Source organism: Camarhynchus parvulus, chromosome 3 (assembly GCF_901933205.1).
Source record: "Camarhynchus parvulus chromosome 3, STF_HiC, whole genome shotgun sequence".
Taxonomy (NCBI): Eukaryota; Metazoa; Chordata; class Aves; order Passeriformes; family Thraupidae; genus Camarhynchus; species Camarhynchus parvulus.
This window is the reverse complement of record NC_044573.1, coordinates 68979736-68997645: the sequence shown is the minus strand read 5'-3', so window position 1 is coordinate 68997645 and position 17910 is coordinate 68979736. Positions and strand designations below refer to the sequence as shown.

Here is a 17910-nt window from a genome sequence, read left to right as displayed (position 1 = left end):
TCATGAACATAAATAGTTTCACTTGACCACTGCTGCAGGGAGACAGTGCAGGGCATGTTGCTCCTTTTGGAGACCATGCAGCCTTCAGCACTAGAGTCAGTTCTAAATATATTCCTCAAGTCAGATGTATAATGAGACATTTCATTACTTCCTTCCTTCTCGACACACTATAGCAAAATGAGTCAGGAATAAAGAATTAAACTTTGCTCTCCCCAATATGAGCAAAGTTCAATTCTTTGCCATCTGCCAGGATCACGAGGACAATTGAAATATCCCTTTATTGTCCACGTGCACATTAGAGCGTTGCTAGCCATGACATTCCTTGATGATGGGACAAGCTTGTGATGAAGGAAAACACCAGCTTTATCTTCTTTCTAGTGACCCATGGCAATAATGATTTCTATTGGATATAGGTAGTGCCATGCTCCAGATACTGAGGTTGCTGTTAAATAGAAGGAAATATGGGTCACACCGTTAATCAAAAGCACATAAGGATGGGGTGTGTTGCCCAGGCTCCCCCCTATCTCTTTTTCTCCTTTTCTGTTGATAGAAAACGTATATGTCAGTGAGCATGTAGGTGAGGTGTATTCAACAGTGAAATGTCCAAATGTTTGTTCTTGCTTTTGCAGTATGAGCTGGATCAGGTAGAGTAACTTAAAAGTGATCCTGAGTGGAGATATCAGGTTGCTAAAATAAATTCTTGCTGTATGCAGAAAGAAGGGTGCTATTATATGCAAAATCTGGAGTCCCAGATGCAGTTTTCCATCTTAAGACATCCTCAGAAATATGATCCATGCATACCCCAGTCAGACCCTGAAACACAGAGGGGCAAGCTGTTCTCAGCTACTTGTACAGTCAAGAGGTAGAATCTGATACCTCTCATCAGAGATGAGAGATGCCATGGGCCATCTCATGGGTTGATGCTGGCCCATGGGACTGCAGTTACCTTGCAAGAACAGTGGAGATGGTGTAAAGCCAGGAGAGACAACAACAAGGAGCACAGTGTCCAGGGAAGTGGTGGAGGAACTTAAAAGATGTGCATGTGGTGCTTAGGGACATAGTTTAGCACTGAGCTTGGCAATGCAGCATTAATGAATGGTTAGACTCCATGATCTTAGAGGTCTTGTCCAACCAAAATATTTTTATGATTCTGTGATTCTAAAGAAGCCATTACAGTATCCTTCATTTATCAGAATAACCAGGACTGAGCTGTGGGACACCTTCCCCACCTTCCAGCGGCGCAGTCATTTGGCTAATGCTTGAAAAATCCACTCTGAGAGCCCCAGCTGGAGGCAAAAGGACCTGCGCAGTGCAGTTTATGGACTATTCCAGGAAAAGTTGTTCTTCTTGATGCATGAGCCTGCCCAGATTTCCTCTGCACTTTGACAAGGAGCCCTTGTGGCACAGCTGCATTGCTGGGGTGTTGCTGAACACAAGCTCCATGTGGAATGGCTCTCCATTATTACTTTGCATAGTACCTCAGCACCTTGGGGAAGGAAAGGCACCATAGCTGAAAGTCTGAGGAGCACCTGTAGGCTCCAGATTATTCAATATAGTGAAAACTGAGGCTCTCAGAACAGCTTGCCCTGGGTTTAAAAAAAAAAAAAAGTAATTTCTTTTACTTTCACATCCCTGAAGACCAAAAAAGTGTTCTGCTCACCTTGAAATCACACTCCCCAAGCTCTGTTAGCACCCCCGCCCAAGTGTCCCCTACATCCACTTTCCCCCCAACAGCAGGAAATCACTTAGAAAATATTTCCAGGTTCCTTCCTGGCCAGAGGTCGCCTCTGTGTTTCAAAGCAGCAGGAATCACCATGTTCTCTGACAAAACAAACGGAGGAGGAAGACCTGTCCTGCCCTTCCAGCTTTCAAGCTTGTGCTTTTTAGCTGTAACTCCACCCTGCACTGGTGGAGAAGGGATCAGTTCCCACTGATCGCAGGAAAGGGAGGTCACGGGGTTTGCTTGATTAAATCATCACAAGCCAAAAGGTTTTTTCTCTGCTCACTGAGAACTGCTCAAGGGCTGTTTAATTTGTTCTGAAAAGAAAAGCGAGACAAAAAAACAAACCCCAAGCCCAAGAAGCAACAGCACACAGGGAAAAGCAGGTGTGTCTCCAGATCCTGGGAAAACAAAGGGCAAAGGCTGAGGCAGGAGGTGACACTTGGATGGGAAGTTTCCATCCCAGCACAAGAGGACAAGTTTGGAAAAGACTCGGAGGGGACCAGCACTTGTTGCCCTGCAGGTATGGATGCTGTGCGTGAAATGTGGCATTGCTTTTATGTCTTGGGGAGGGCAAGGGTGGCTTGAAGGAATTTGATTCTGACAGATTCTGACAGTGTAGTGCAAGCTTTGCATCACCAGTAAACCTGCTGCAGGTTTTTGCCAGGGGGACTGCAATCGTCACAGGTTTCATTTTGTGGTGATTACTTGGCAGTTTTCTGTAGGATGGTTTTGGCTGTTCAGGGTATGAATTAAGCCATTCAAGCTCCTGACAAAGTGCTACAGCCTGTTCACTTGGCTAGTGAGTGCTAATAGAGGTTATGATTGCTTTAGTTTAAGCTTGGGGCTGCAGAGGTAAAGAGGGACGTGCACGGAAGTGCTGTGCTAATCCTCATTGCGTTTATTACCTCCTAAGTTGTACTGCAGAGTTTCAGAGAAAAAAACTCAACTGCAATAGCATTTAGAATTTTTTTCTTTTTTTTCCACTTTGTTTTGTACTTGCAGTGGCTGGAATTTGCAGTGCAGATGCAAGCACTGTATTTTGTTAGCTGTATAGAACGGGTTTGTTTCTTCTAAGAGCAATCTCCCTTCAGTTTCATATTAGGTGAAACTTGCTGACAGGGGAGAGGGACTTGGGGCAACTAGGGCCACAGGCTGAGAAACTGCTGTATACTGTCTTTGAGCATCACATTTATCTTGTTTCTATTCTTTTCTATCTGTGTTTTCAGCTGCTTAAATGAAAGCAAATTTTATGGTGTTGTACTGGAGTGCTGCTGCCAGTGTTCAGTGTCAGGGGGGATACAGAGAAGCTTTCTGATGCTTTCACCTCCATTGATGTCTATATCCCCAAAAGTTCTGCTCCATTTCCAAACATCTCTGGCGTAGAAGTATCCACTTTGCTTAAATGGTCATGATTCAGAAAAAAGCAGTGCTGTGATGTGACCCTGTACAACCTTGTTTCTCTCTCCCCATCGTGGGAAAGCAATGCTCACCTATATGCATGAGGAGCTTTTGGATTTGGGGGAGAAAGGTGTTTTTGTTTGAATGCTGTAACTCACACTTTCAGTGGCAGTCAGTTTTACGAGGCAATGGGCTTGTGACAAGAAAGGAAATAGCAAAGCAAAGGATGTTGTGAATATGAAAGCCTGAGGCTCCATTTTTTCTGCTTCTATCACTTGCTGTTGCATGATGAAAATGGTATTTTGCAACCCATAGATTTTCCTCTCACCCAAAAAATTCCTCATCTATTTCTGTCACTTAACATGTCCAGTGATGTCTGGCAACATTGCAGAATGAAGTGATATTTAAATAAATGTAGAGGCAAGTCTTTAGCACCTGAGTAGCAGCGACACTTAACTGAACTCAGTGATGGGTCAGCCAGCTCAGCAGGAACCTGCTGTGACTATTTGGCATCTGTCACTATTTAGCTTCCCTAAATTCATCTGAGTTTGCCTCCGGTGATCCAGGTTTAAAAAACAAACACAGAGAACATGCGTAGGCACTGGGAAGATATCTTTGTCCTGATCTTCTTGGTTATTTTTATTTTTTTAACACCTCTTAGGCAGGCTTAATAAAGTTCTCCAACATCTGAATTGGAGACGTGGGAAATTCCTCAAACTAGGCAGAGCTTCCTCTCATTGTTATAACACAAAAGACCAGTGCAGCCTTTACTAGAGTTCCTTTTTTTAACCCATTCATCTTGACCAAGAAGCCTACCTGCTGCTGCTACTGTTCAGGGCTGTGATTCACAGTTTCCCAGTAGACAGCAGATAAGCATGGAAGTTAATTTCATCATCCACAAAGACGCCATTATTCTGGGGTTTCATTGCACTTGAAACTGAAATGGTTTGATACTGGAATGAATCTCAGCCTTGAGCAAGAATCATGGCTTTTCAAGATCAAATGGGATGAATCTACAGTAAAACCAAACTCCTTGCAGAAAACCATTTCCAGTTTTCCATGAAAGAGTTTCTTAGGACCGTGATCTTCAAAAGGGGTTCAATTGACATTCATGAGCAGATCCACCCTAATTGCATGTTTATACAGAGTTTATTTCTCAAATGATTCGGCATGTGGCTCAGCCTGCCCGGGGGCAGTTACCGCCCATGGGTTAATCTGATCCTGCACCTGCCCTGCTGGTAAGGAGCACTTACCAGCTCTACCCCTTATCTATGCTGGGCAGCATCCTGAGAGGACTGAGCCAGCGCTGGGTGAGGACAGGAACTGTGGGGCTGTGATAGTGGCCCTGAACTGGTTGTATTAAGAATATGGATGAGATGGACAAGGTGGGTGTGCAGGAACAGGTAAAACGGGAAAGAGATAGCAAAAGATTTGCAATGGCTTGTTTCTCTCTGATGGACGAATGTTTGATTCCTTGTTTGTTCAGTTGGAGTTTTTTTAGAAAATAGTAGCTCCTGCGGAGCAGATAATTCACTGTAGCAGGTTGTCTAGTAATTACACTGCTATATTTGCATGTTATAATGCTGCACCAGTGGACTTTGTTAAGAAGTTTTTGACTACATTTGCAGCCTATTCCAAGTGCTTATCTGCTGTTGATGGTGGCTGGAAGAAGTTTCCCTTTCACAGCCATCCCATGACATGACACGAATGTTGTAGCCTTAATTCACCATGTCTACACACAGTTTATATCTTTTCTATAAACTTCAGTTTATTCCTGTTGAAGCCTGCAATGGATTCTGCCCCAAAACCCTCCCCTCTCCATCATAATTCCCATCTGAGCAATCCAAACAAGATGGGTGTGATGGGATTGAATTAACTTTCCTCATAAAGTGCTTTGTTTGGATTTGTGGCTGAAACAGTGTTGACACCATACCAATGTTTTGGCTATGGCTGAGCAGTGCTTGCACAGTGTCAAGGCTTTCCCTTTCTTCCCACTGACTCTGTAGTGATTGGGATGAGGGTTGGGAGGGATTGCAACAGGGAAAGCTGACTAGAATTCACAAAAAGGATGTTTCAAACCATATAACATCATGATCAGCAACAAAAAAGTAGTGGTGGAAGTCAGGGTTGTCTTCCAAACCTGCCATTGCTTGGACATTTTCTGGATATACATCTATTTGTGGGACGTAGTGAAGGATTGCCTTCACATCACTTTTCTTTTTCTTTCCTCTTTCTTTCCTATTAACCTTTCTTTATCTCAATCCACTAGTTTTTTTACTTTTTCTCATCTTATTCTCTCCTCCATCCCTCTGACAGATGGGAAGTAAACGAGTGCCTGTGGGGGTGTTTAGCTTCAGACCAGGGTTAGCCCATAACAACAGGATATCTAGTCTACCCTTCAGACACCTTCCAATGGACCACTTTTGAATAAACAGAAGTTTTTTCCCAGCCCAGGAAAAGAATCTTTAAACTCCCTTGTATCATCTCCATTGGCTGATTTACGCAAAGTAATACTTGTTTCAGGAAGACCTCAAAGGTCATCTAATATCCTTCTCCTGGCATTGAATTCCTTCATTCTGGATGAAAAGGGAGCCACATCTCATTTGCCTTCTAGGTACTTCCACAAGTTTTGCTTTATCAGATCATTAGTGCAGTCACTGATGGGTTTTTCCTGTCCCAGGGTCTCTCTAAGCACCCTGTGAAGCAGAGACAGCAAATATCATCCTTGTTTGGCAGCAGAGAACTGAGGCACACTTATAGTCAGAGTCTGCTTACAAGGTTGGCTGCTGCCAACCCTGGGTCTGCTTAAACTCACCTCACCAGCATGGAGAATGCTATGGCATCCAGGTTTGAGGGTGCTTGTGAGCAGCAGAGCTGTATGCATGCCCCATTTAAATCTTAATATGAAATATTAATTTCCAAATGCCTTCCCTCAAAACATAATAGAGCTGTGATCAAGTATGTAATTTACTGTCTTCGGAAATTCCTCAAAACGACAGAGCTTCCCCCAATTGTTCATGCTCAGAGGAAAAGCTCTACTAGAGTTCCTGCTTTGGCTCAATCCTGTGAGCACAGGCTTGGTCCTCCATAACCATTAAACTGAGTGTGCGAAAGCCATCTTCATTCCAAAGATGTCCCTACGTGCCTTATGACAGGCTACTCACAGAATGCCCCTTGCTCCTGAAATTGTTTCACTGTGCCTTCTTGACAGAGAAATTCTTTAAATTCCTGCATATTGTCCCTAAAATTTGGGTTGGCTGATCCTAGGCCTGAGGTCTGGGATAAGCCTGTGCATGCCTCAAGTGTCTCTGGCAATTAAACAGGACTGATGGCACTTCCTTCCTTCCTTCCTCCTGTTATCCATCCTGTTTCAAGTCTGTGGCTTAAAAGGTTCAACTGCTGTTCATAAACACTGTCCCTTATTGCAGTTAGGACACACTGCATGTAAAATCATAGAATCACAGAATGCTTTGGGTTGGAAAGGATGTTAAAGCTCATCTCATTCCAGCCCTTTCCATGGGCAGCGACACCTTCCTCTAAACCAGGTTGCTCCAAGTCCCATCTAGCCTGGCCTTGGACACTTGCAGGGAATGGGCAGCCACAGTTTCTGTAGACAACCTGTGCCAGGGCTGCGTCACCTTCACAGGGAAGAATTTCTTCCTAATAATTAATCTAAACCTGTTCTGTCATCCATCCCCCCCTTGTTCTGTCACTCCAGCCCTTTTGTCGGCCCTTTAGGTACTGGAAGGAGCTCAAAGACCTCCCTGGAGCCTTCTCTTCTCGAGGCTGAACAGCCCCAGATCTCTCAGCCTGTCCTTTTAGGGGAGATTTCTATGTTACTATTGAAAATCTGCTTTAAAAGCTGCCTGCTCTTTTCCTGAACACCTTGTTTCTGAACAGCCTTGCAATGGTTCTTCCAGCACTGCTTCAGCATCATAGTACCAAACTTTGCAAATGCCTAATCCATCTGACAGCAGTTAATGGAAGCTTTCTTTGTCCCTAATGTAAGTCCAGGTGCTTTTGAGGGTGTTGAAGCAGAGGAGGTTCCTCCTGAAGCAAGGCCTAGACTGCCTGTAGAGTCAGCAGAGAGAAGCAAAAATGCCTCAGAAAATTTCTTGTGGGAGATGCAACCAAAGTTCAGCACCAACTTCATCCCGTTGAGCTGGGGGGTGGGAGAGATGGAAGAGAACTGGAGAATCTTCCTGTTCTTGAAATATGCATTTTATTTTAGGCCATGCTAGAATTAGGAGAAACAGTGTCACAGCAGCAGGGCAGGGTGTGTTAACCCTGAGGCCATCAGCAGGGCACGGCTTCTCTCCATGGGCCTGAACTCTCCTTTTCTCCCTAAACAAGGAGCCCAGGCTGTGCTGCTGACTGGGAACAGCCCCTGGCCCATGCTGTTCTTTGAAGGATTCCTGTGAGTCTTGGCGTTAGCACTGGCTGAGACAGGGAACATGGTAACTATGGACTAGGCCTCCTAATGAAAGGCAGAAAGAGACCTCAGCAGTTCATCTACTCAGGCCCTACATCTCATGGCAGGTGCTTGTTTAAGCTCTCCAAAGGCACCCTGTGGCTGGAGAAGTGCCGTCCCTTGGTGCTGTATCTCATGGTCAAACCTGCCATCAGTTTTAACTTGTCTTTGCAATGCTGTGTTTTTATGCCGTGTGAACCCAACAAGCACCACAGGGGTTCACAAGTCTGGATCATCCCTGGTCTCAGTCTGAAGATAAGCATCTTCATTCTTGGCATCAGGTGTGAGATCAAGCCACAGTATCATCAACACAGATGGGACTTGTTTGTTTTACTAGTGTTCAGAAGACTTCAATGAATAATAGACTTTAGACATGCTTATCTTCAGACTGAGAAAAATTTGAAAATATTATAGACAGGTGCAGCCTTCCAAGAAGTTAAATAGTAGCACTTTTTAGCCTTTCTGAGTTCTTCTGTGCTCTGAAAGACAGATCAGTAAAAAAATAGTAAGGCTGGAAATGAAATCAGAGGAACAAAATAGAAACAATTATTTTTTCTCTCAGGCTTCATCATAAGAGAAGGCAATTAAGAGATATGGACAACAGAGACCTGCCTTCACTGGTTTGAGGGATTTCCCTCCATTTATATGATTCTATGCGCCAAAGGTGGGTGCTATTTTGTACTTCCATCTTTTTGTTGCTAGGTGTGACAAGCCAGGCCCTCCGGCAGGAAACACCTTCTGTCCAGAGCATGATTGTACAAACGCCAAAAGGCTGACACCTACACAACTTACAGAAGCTTCCTACACAGCCAGCTGCAGTAATAACAGGAAAAAAATCAAGAGGTTAATAAAACGAAATGAGCAGGAAGCATGCCGTCATCAGACTTTCTAGTATTTTAGTCTATAGAAGTAACCCATGTCTGGCCTGACTCAGGGACCCAATCCAAAACTCATTGCAACCCATGGAAATTCCAGTGAAACGGATATTGTGAGACCTCACTCTTCACTACATTGATATGGGAGTACCTGGCAAGTTCCTCCTTCCCCAGTACTCCCACAGTGCTGAGCTTCAAATATCTTGTTGTGTTACCTCTCACTGTGAATCAGGACAGCACCCCACTGCAGATGCTCCAAAAAGCACAAGGAGAAGATAAGGTTCATGGGCACATCCCTTCTACTATCCCAGTCATCAGAGGTGAGCTGGTGTGTGCTTTTCCACAGTCTTTCCAAACATGTGGTACCCAGCTGCATACAAAGGGCTGAAATAGGAGGGTGGAATTAATTGGCTAGATTTTTTTTCTTTTTTTTTCTTTGTTCCTTATCTACAAAACTCTCACATGAAGGCCAAGGAGGAGGACTTAGCTGGAGTGGAGAAAAACCCAAGTGGAAGTGAGAAAGAACTGCTAGGAAGAAGACAAGAATTAGGCAGGGCTTTCTTTTTCCAGTAAAGTGGCAATTTAAATGCCATTTCACTTTTGTTGCAGCTATCACTGTTTTCAGTCTGGCATATTAACATGCCATGTGGCATGGGGAACATTCATCCCTTCACTTATGAGTGCCGTGACATCTATTTGCACAAAACCAACAAAAATAAGAATTACCCCTCTATTCCTGCAGAAAACAAAACCTCTGCTCATGTCTGAGAGATCCCTGAGCATCCCATCAAACTCAGCCCCCTGCACCATGCTGGGCACAGAGCTGGAATAACACAGCTCCACAAACATCACAAAGCATGCCACAGCTTGTTTATTGCCTGTTTGAATCCTTATCACTGAGCAGTTCAGTTTTGTGTCCTTGATTAACTTCTGTTTATTTTATTTTTGTTCTCATTCAGATGTGTTATCTAAGGTCAGTGCAACTTCCCTTGTCCCCCCTTTCCCTTTCAGCCAGCTCTCCCATGAAATATTGTTGTGCCTGGGTGTGTGTTTCTTAAAGGCATTGTGTGTTTTCTGTCTGAAACAAACATTGTCTGATCATCCAACTTATTACGCACTACCCAAAGGTCATGCTTTATGCAGAGAAAGGAAAGCTCTTCTGTTGTGGCTGAGGAATAACAAACTGGACAGGCACTGAAAACAAGGCTTTAGCCCCAGAGTTCAAGACTCTGGGAAAATGTTCCATAGTTGTTTGCAAATGGTAACCAAGGTTCAGCTGCTACAGGCTACTGGGCAGCCATAGAGCCAAACTGTGCCAAACTGTGCCTGTGCCAGCAGCAGATCTCCCTCTTCATACCTTCTAACCTGTAGAAGCTCCTGGTTCCTCTCTTCAGGCATCCTTCACCTCCACAGATCTCACAGCACCAAAGGCCTCATCCAAAATACCTAGAAGGAGGCAGAGTTGTTCAAGCCACGGGAAAATGCTGGCATGGGGGTAACTGAGCTTAACTATATTACAAAAAAAATACAGCCAAAGTGGAAAGATATAGAACAAGTACCAAAGAGGCAGGAGGACTGCTGTGCTAAAATGGCATAGGATTCTTAATCCTCAACAGCTGATGGGGAGTGTAAAAGAATCATACGGGGTAAAAGGCCATGGAAAACTCTGCACTATCTAGTTTGACAGTTAAGGATCAAACTTGACCCTAATGAGTGGTAGATTCAAAGCAAACAAAGGAATTCAGACCTCCTTGCTCCTGCAAATTGTGTATTCTGCACACTCTCGTAGATTTTCCTGTAATTGACTTCATTTGTCTTAATAGGCCATTGGGGTGGTTAAACACCAATGACCTGCCTTTGCCTCCAGAAATCCCTGTAGCTCTGATAGCCAGAAGTGGAAGTAACATTCTGAAGATGAGCTGCTGCAAACTTACCTCATTTTTGTAAAATTCTTCCGAAGGGCCTCTGCTATAGCCCTTGTTGGATAAGAACCAACTGGGCTAGACAATCCTTGGATCCAACCAAGGGCAAATCTGTTCAGGACATTAAGCTAGCAGAACCCATTAGAAAGGAGGGAGAATGGTCTCTCAGTGTGGACAAAGGAGCAAAAAGCACAGAGTTGAGGGCTTTTACAATGAGTCTTTAAAGCAGAATATGTCTGCCTGACCACACAGGGAGCTCTTGGCCTCAGTGGCCCAGGACATGTCCCACAGCCAGAGCAGAGGGCCAAGAACTGAGGCTGTGGACTAATACCCACCTCACAAAGAACTGCTGGTTGAAGATATGTTGTGCCTGCAAGGCTGTTTGTTTTCTTCTTCCTGCTGATGCCAAAAGTCTATTCACCTCCATTTCAGTACAAGAGGGGCAGCTTTCGCAGACACATCATGTAGAAAGGTTACAGCCAACAGGAAAAAAATACTTGTATGTGGGATGGCTGCATGGGGAAGCATAACTCTGTGTCTTCTAAAACAGAACTGCATGTTTCCACTTCTGCGTTTATAACCCCTTACCAGAGAACCCACTCCAGGGTGGGTGTATCTTTAGGTCCCCTCATTGGTTATTTTTAGACGTTGACAAGATCCCCCTGTGCCTTTCCTTTTCCAGGCTAAGCAGTTCTCTCAGCCTTTCCTGGTATGACAGATGCTCTAACTTCTTAATCATCTTCATGGCCCTTTGCTGGGCTCACTTCAGTGTGTCTCTCTTGTACTGGGGAGCTTAGGAGCTGGATATTGTGCTTAAGATGAATCCAGAACCAGGAAATCTTTTTCTTAAGTCTAACCTCTAATGAGAAATGTTGTCAGAAAGATTCTAGAAAAAAGACATGACGGGCAGGATAAGAAAAGCTTACAAATATGGCTGCCTGTGAGAGACAGAGTTGGTGAGTCAGACAGAAGGATAAGGTGGAATAGGCCAGGTCCCTCTGAGTGAACAGAGGTTGCCTGAGCAAAGGAACCCAGGTAAGGAGCCCCACGTCTGAGAGAATGTCTATAGAGGCAGCCGTGATGCAAGGGATTATACAGAATGCCAACAGCATGTTATTTCTGGTTCTGGTAGAACCCAGGTGTCTTTATCATGCTACACTGCCAAGGCCACAGAAGCCATGAGCTATCGCAGAATCACAGTAGAAGCTGAGTTGGAAGAGACCCACGGGGATCATTGAGTGCAGCTCCTGGCTGTGCACAGGACCATCCCCAAGAATTCTGTGGACATCACCACCCTGCCAAAGATGCCCTTTCTGTCCTAACACAGTGATCTGGCTGTAAGTGCAGATGTATTGTCACCCAGCCCCACGGGAGAGGCTGGCCACAGGTCTAGCCTTGGTGTGGTACCTTCCCAGAGGGGTCAGCTGTACAGCTGTACAGTAACCAGAGTGGTGTTCATGCCTCTCCAAATGTGCCAGGCTGTTTCTCACCTTTCCCCTTCCCTGAGACAGTGCTTAGCCAGTGACTGTGGCAGTTGATGCTTATGCATGCATGAATGCCCTCACTGATCTGGCCGATTGCTGTTCTCCAGTGACAAGCAGTAAGTCCAACTGTAAACTGTGCCAGAAGGGTTAGGAAAACATTGCAGGGCTGGCTGGCACTGTACAGAATGTGTTAAAAACACTCAAAAACTTCTTTTGGCTGCTCTCAGAATATTAGGAGTGCCTGGAGAATGTGATAATTTGGACATTCAGCTGGGCAGTGTTCTCTGTGCTCCCAGTCATACAGCTAAATGGTTGCTATTTCAGCTACTGTGCCCTGCAATCATGAGTCCTAGAGAGTTGTTCTCTCCTTGCAGGAAGTCCTGCATGGTTGTGGTATGATTTGAGCCTGATTGCTGGGTCTAAATTATTTTCATTTTCCATGTAGATTATTTGGCTATGTAAAAAGGTCATCAACAATTCACGGGAAGGCTGACAGAGGAATAGAGGAATCTAAAGTCATAATCATAGGTCAAAAGGAAAGATAAATACTGCACAAACAAGGATGGAAAATGTGAGCTGATGTGAGCTGATGTAGAAAAAGGTGTGAACCATAGCCCTCCTCTGGAAATATTGTTTTGGGGAAACCCTTGATAAGGCTGTAGGTACAGTTTACCTCCTCTCTGTTTTAACCTGTGAGAATATTGTGCTGCAAAGGTCAAGAAAGGAATGCCTAAACCTGGATAAGGTAGAATAACAGATTGGAAAAGAACTCTAAGCTCATGAGTCCAACCATTAAGCCAACACTGCTAATCCATCACTAAAACATGTCCCTCAAGCCCACATGCACACATCTTTTAAATGTCTCCTGGGATGCTGACTCCAACACTGCCCTGGGCAGCCTGCTCCACTGCTTCACCACCCCTTCCTTGAATAACTTTTTCTAAGTGTCCAATCTAAACCTCCCCTGGAGCAATTTGAGGCCATTTCCTCTTGTCCTGTTGTTTGTCACTTGGGAGCAGAGCCCGACTTCCACCAGGTTTCACCTTCCTGTCAGGGAGTTGTAGAGGGTGAGAAGGTCCCCCCTGAGCCTCCTTTTCTCCAGGCTGAGCTCCCTCAGCTCCCTCAGCTGCTCCTCACCATACTAGTGCTCCAGACCCTTCTCCATCTCTGTTGTCCTTCTCTGGACACACTCCAGCACCTCAGTGGACTTCCTGTCATGAGGGACCCCAAACAGAACACAAGATTTTTGATGTTTCACCAGTGCCAAGCACAGGGGAACAATCATTGCCCTGGTCAGTCCAAACACAACTCTGAGAACACAGATATGTGCTCTTACACATCTCCTCTGAATCTCTTCATTGCACGAATCGAAGTGTAGAGATACACAGGTAATTAGAAGAGATCAGCAAACAATCTTACCAATCACCCCACTGCCACAAACCCACGTGGAAGCAGTTATCAAAGGCTCTTCTCTATGTCAGCAATTGTATAGCCTGTTTTTAAAAACCTCCACTGAAGAAAACTTTGCAGCCACCCTGGGTAGGCTAATTTTGTGCTTCTAAATGTTATAATTACATATTTTCCATAATCACCAGCATATTTACTTTTGCTTCAGATTGTGTGACTTCAGCCAGCTGTCGCTGTGAACATCCATGTCAGTCCTTTTTCAAGGGACAAACTGTTATTGTGTCCATACCTGAGTCTTGTCCTATCTAATCTGAACAACCTTCAGCCTGTTCACAAGATTATGGCTTTTGTCACTGAGGTTATACAATGCTCTTGTCTTAGCTCTCCTTTGGATGTTCTCCAATACAGCAATATCCGGACACAGGGCTCCAGCCAAAACATCAACATCATCATACAGTGCACTTTTGTTACCTCCCAGGTCTCCAATTAAAAATATTTGCAAAAAAAAAAATTCAGCATTGTTACAGTGAGTGAATTTAGATAGCAACTTCTTAGGACTCCCTTCGGAATAATTTCTGCAAGACTGAGAGGAGCAAAACTATCTAAAACAGATAGAGATAATAAATGAAGCCCCAGGTATTGTCAGATTCACCCCAAAAACTGTTATCTCAAAGTAAACTACCTATTAGCTCCAATATACTTGGGATTCACTCTGTCCTCATGTTAAAAACACAGTTTTGGGTGTCTGAACACACAAAATTCAGACTCAAGAATATCAGATGGTGCAAGAATCTGCAGTGTTGCATCCAGTTTCTGAGAGTTTCTGGCATCTTTTTTCTGCATTTGGATGCAGTTGACAGTGGGGTTTGATTACACAAATTGCTGAGATTAATTTCTAGACATAAGACTGAAGTGTGAATGTCCAGGACGGGAATGAGGAAGGGTGAGTCAAGAGAGCTGCAACAGCTTCATTTCTAAGTTCTTTCCACATTTGCTTTCTCTTTGAACAGTATCTCCCAGGGTGCAGCTGTGTGGGAACCTTACCCTGGCCTGTCTTTCGTGACAGATGAAATGTGTTCACATGCTTTTGCAACAGCACATTTCCAGTGAATTACAGGATCCCTGTAGCTCTGCCCTGCTTTGGATAGAGCAAGTGTCCTCTAGCAGACCTCTTGCTTTCTTGAGCCTGTGAAGGTTAATTGTAGACTCAAATGTTTAAATAAAAATGTTGTGGGGTTGAGACTTTAGAGTCCAGGAAGTTCACAGTTTCTGGTGACATGACAGTACATGATGAATGAGTACAGGAAAAAACATCAGGACTATCAGGACATCCCCTGTGCTCACATACCAAGTTGATGACATACCTAATCCTCTGACATTGTATAATTTTCACATTCTCCCGCAAAGTAAACCAAGATTTCTCATACCTTTAGGCTGCAGCTTGATGATAAGCCTTGAGCAGAAACTCTCTTTTAAGAAAGCCTTGCTGACATTCTTTCCCATTCTCACACCCCAAGATGCTCTTTCTTAAAATTTTTTGAAAGAGAAACCAACAACAACAAAAAAAAGAAAATCACAAATAAAACCACCCAAAAAAACCCCAAACAAACCAAAACAAACCAAAACACAAAACAAAAGGAAAAAAAAAAACACAAAAGCTAAGAAAAAAAGAGGATGTTTGGGGAAAGCGGGTTTAACACAGGACCGTTTTCCAATCAAGGCCTGGCAATGTGGAAAGTGTGACTCCACCACAGGCACAGGTAACTCAGCCTAAGCCAATTATTCAGCCTCTTCATCTCAACCTCTGCACTGGCACTGCTGCTCATTCAAACCTACATGCAGTCAGCCAAGGGGGCAATTTTGGGAGCAAATGATCAGCTTTTTCTGTAGGGATAGAGCATGAACTCGTGTTGAGCAGCTTGCCAGGGCAGAAAAGAAGAGGTCCTCCTTGTCCTTACCCTCCTGCCCTGTCTGCCAACCCTTGTTCCATCTCCCTTCCCTGCTTGGGGCCGCTTAGGTGCTCCTCTTCTTGCTCTGGCTCTGGCACTAACTGAGACCTTCTCTAAGCTGATCAGACTCAGATGAAAGTGAGCTGCACACCTTATTGCTGCTTTAGTTTTCTGCAGGGACAGGGAGTTAAACTGAGTAAGAATCTGGAAGGCCAAGGCCATCAATAAAACCAATCTACAGAGAGAGAGGTGGTGGCATTAAGCGCTGTAGATGTAGCCTTGGTCTTCTCCTTGTTCAGATTCCTGAACCAGCTTGAGTGGGCAATAAATCAGACCGATGGCACCACAACAGTGAAGACAAAGACATGCTGTAAGGGTAACAAGGGCATCAGTCATGCCAATTTAATCACCTTAAAACTGCTGCAAACAGCTGAGGTCTGACTCACCACCTTGCAGGGAACAGCAGGTGAGCAGGTTTGCAGAAAAGGAAACAGACCTGTCTCCTGAATTAACCAGTGTTTAAAAAATAATTTCCCCACAACATGAGCTTAATCCCAGGGGTTTCCACAGAGCTCAGCCAGTTGATGCCTCACACACTGCTGAAGAAATAAATTCCATTGATAAACCAACTGTTATCAAACACTGTAGGGACAAGGGTTCCACTGTTACTTGGACAGATGTCCCCTGTTTGTGTGTTCTTGGCTCCAGATATGGTTCAGCATAGGAACACATATAACACATCAGAATTTCCCGTGATTTCTGGGAATTCCCATAGCCATCAGAGTCACAGGTCTGCGTCTCTGTGCAGCTTCTCCAAGGGCATAAATGTGTCTCCACAGAGCCTTCCAGGCCCAGCCCACAACAAGCATGCTGCCAGCTCAGGTAGGAAAATTTTAGGAATTTCCTCCTTTATAGTTTCAGTCATAGCCCACAGATATTATGCCATTGCTACAAAACATGATTTTGCTGCTTTCAGTTCTCAACACCCTCTTTTGTTAGAACAAAGAAGGTGAGTAACAGCAGGGGAACAAGTTAGTCCACTGTAATCTGCAGATAAGACACTGAGGGACTCAGATCAGTGCAGGGGGAAATAATGAGTACAATCTGATGAATCAGGAAATATCTCCTCTTAAAATGCCTTGTGGGTTTTCTGCAGTGGCATAACTGCTCAGCCTCACACTTGAAATTTGACTGCAGGCTCTAGAGGCAACTTCTTTTCTGGGCAGCAATAACTTGTTCAACTAATCATAAAAGTTCCTGTGGTTTAATATCTCTTTGAGAGAGCAGACTGGGCTATGGTAGAATGCAGATGATGTTTAAGATGAATCTAATTAGAAGATCTTCTCTTTGAACCACCTGAGAAGGTAAATCATACTAAATCTCTGGGTGTTATCTTTATTTTCTAAAATGTGTGATGGTGACTATTGTGCTGGGTGGATTTACAAGAGAAGGTGTAATTATTTTACAGCATTCATGAAAAAGAGATGTTTAAAGAAAAATTAATAAGAAGGTCATGTATCTCCCTTATGTCCTGGGTTAAAATGAGACCTTACTATTTACCTCTAGGAATCCTCTGCATTTTAGTATTAATTTTAAACAATATTTTCCAGCCTGAGTGCTGTGGAGAATGAGCATTTTATAGCAAATCTGGACTTCTTTAGCTCTCTGGGTCTTTATAAGTTGAAGATACTTATTGTTTCCCAGGAGACAGTTTGTATGAGAAATGAGGAATTTGTCTTCACGTGTGCTTTGCCCACTGAAGGCAGACAGATACTTGAGAATTTGCTCACTAAAAGTTTTACACCAATGCTTTATTCATTGAGAAATTAAACAAACAAAGGGAACAGCCACATTGCTCGAGAAGAACATTTAATACTTTTCCCCATTTGTAACTTGTTTGTTGGTTTTCTGGCTTTCTAGATACTGGCTTGGAATGTTTTGGAGCTTTAAATAGCTACCAAAGCCTGAGTAGCAGCCCAGCTCTCATTTACATGAGTTGTCCTCTATATGGTGTCTGACACGTACAATTAACAGGGTGTTTGCTGTTAGCTGCATAAAGTCACACAGAAGATGTGTTTGAAAATAGAGGCTGACCCACAACATTTGAATATGAAGGCAAGTTGGGGAGCAGGGCAAAAGATAGATGCAAAACTGCACCAGATGTTGTTTACTCTCATCATAAATTTTGTTTAATGACCCTTTTGCCTTTCTATTATCTGTTTCATTAACCTGTTACCGGTGTAACACAAACTCTTCGTGCAGATTAAGTTTTTTTACCATATGTTGTGAGAATATGCTGAATATACAATGCTACCAGAGACCTTTGTTTAGTTAGTGCTTCAATTATTAAGTCATGTCACTATCTCAGGAACTTATGTCACAGCTTATAATGTTACCCTCATGATCCACTTTAATCAATTGTGATCTTGGGATCAGCCAGATCCGTGGAAGTCTTGAGTTTGTTACAAGTGGATGATGTCTTCAAAATAGGAAAATAATCTCAAAATAGTCTCTTTTGTAGAATTCTGGATGTAGTGACAGACATGCCCAGGAAACTGAAAAAAATTCTCCACATTTTTCCCCCAATTCTGTTAGCCATTCATTGGTTGGATTAAAAAAACCCTGTAACACTCTTTTATTTTAATTGATTTTGGAGTCGGGTAGGAAGATACTTTGAGTCA

General features: G+C 43.7%; 1 protein-coding gene across 2 annotated transcripts in view; it reads left to right on the top strand.

Moving 5' to 3' along the window:
• The first annotated feature begins 2009 nt into the window (after positions 1 to 2009).
• Positions 2010 to 17910, top strand: part of ADGRF5 (adhesion G protein-coupled receptor F5) — a 40853-nt gene continuing 24952 nt past the window's right edge. Inside the window, exon 1 of one of the 2 annotated variants that reach the window (XM_030945437.1) lies at positions 2010 to 2243. The gene's annotated coding sequence lies outside the window, so the exon portion shown is untranslated. Of the gene's footprint in view, positions 2244 to 8203; positions 8257 to 17910 lie in introns of those variants that run through there. The other variant, XM_030945438.1, reaches the window with a different exon arrangement.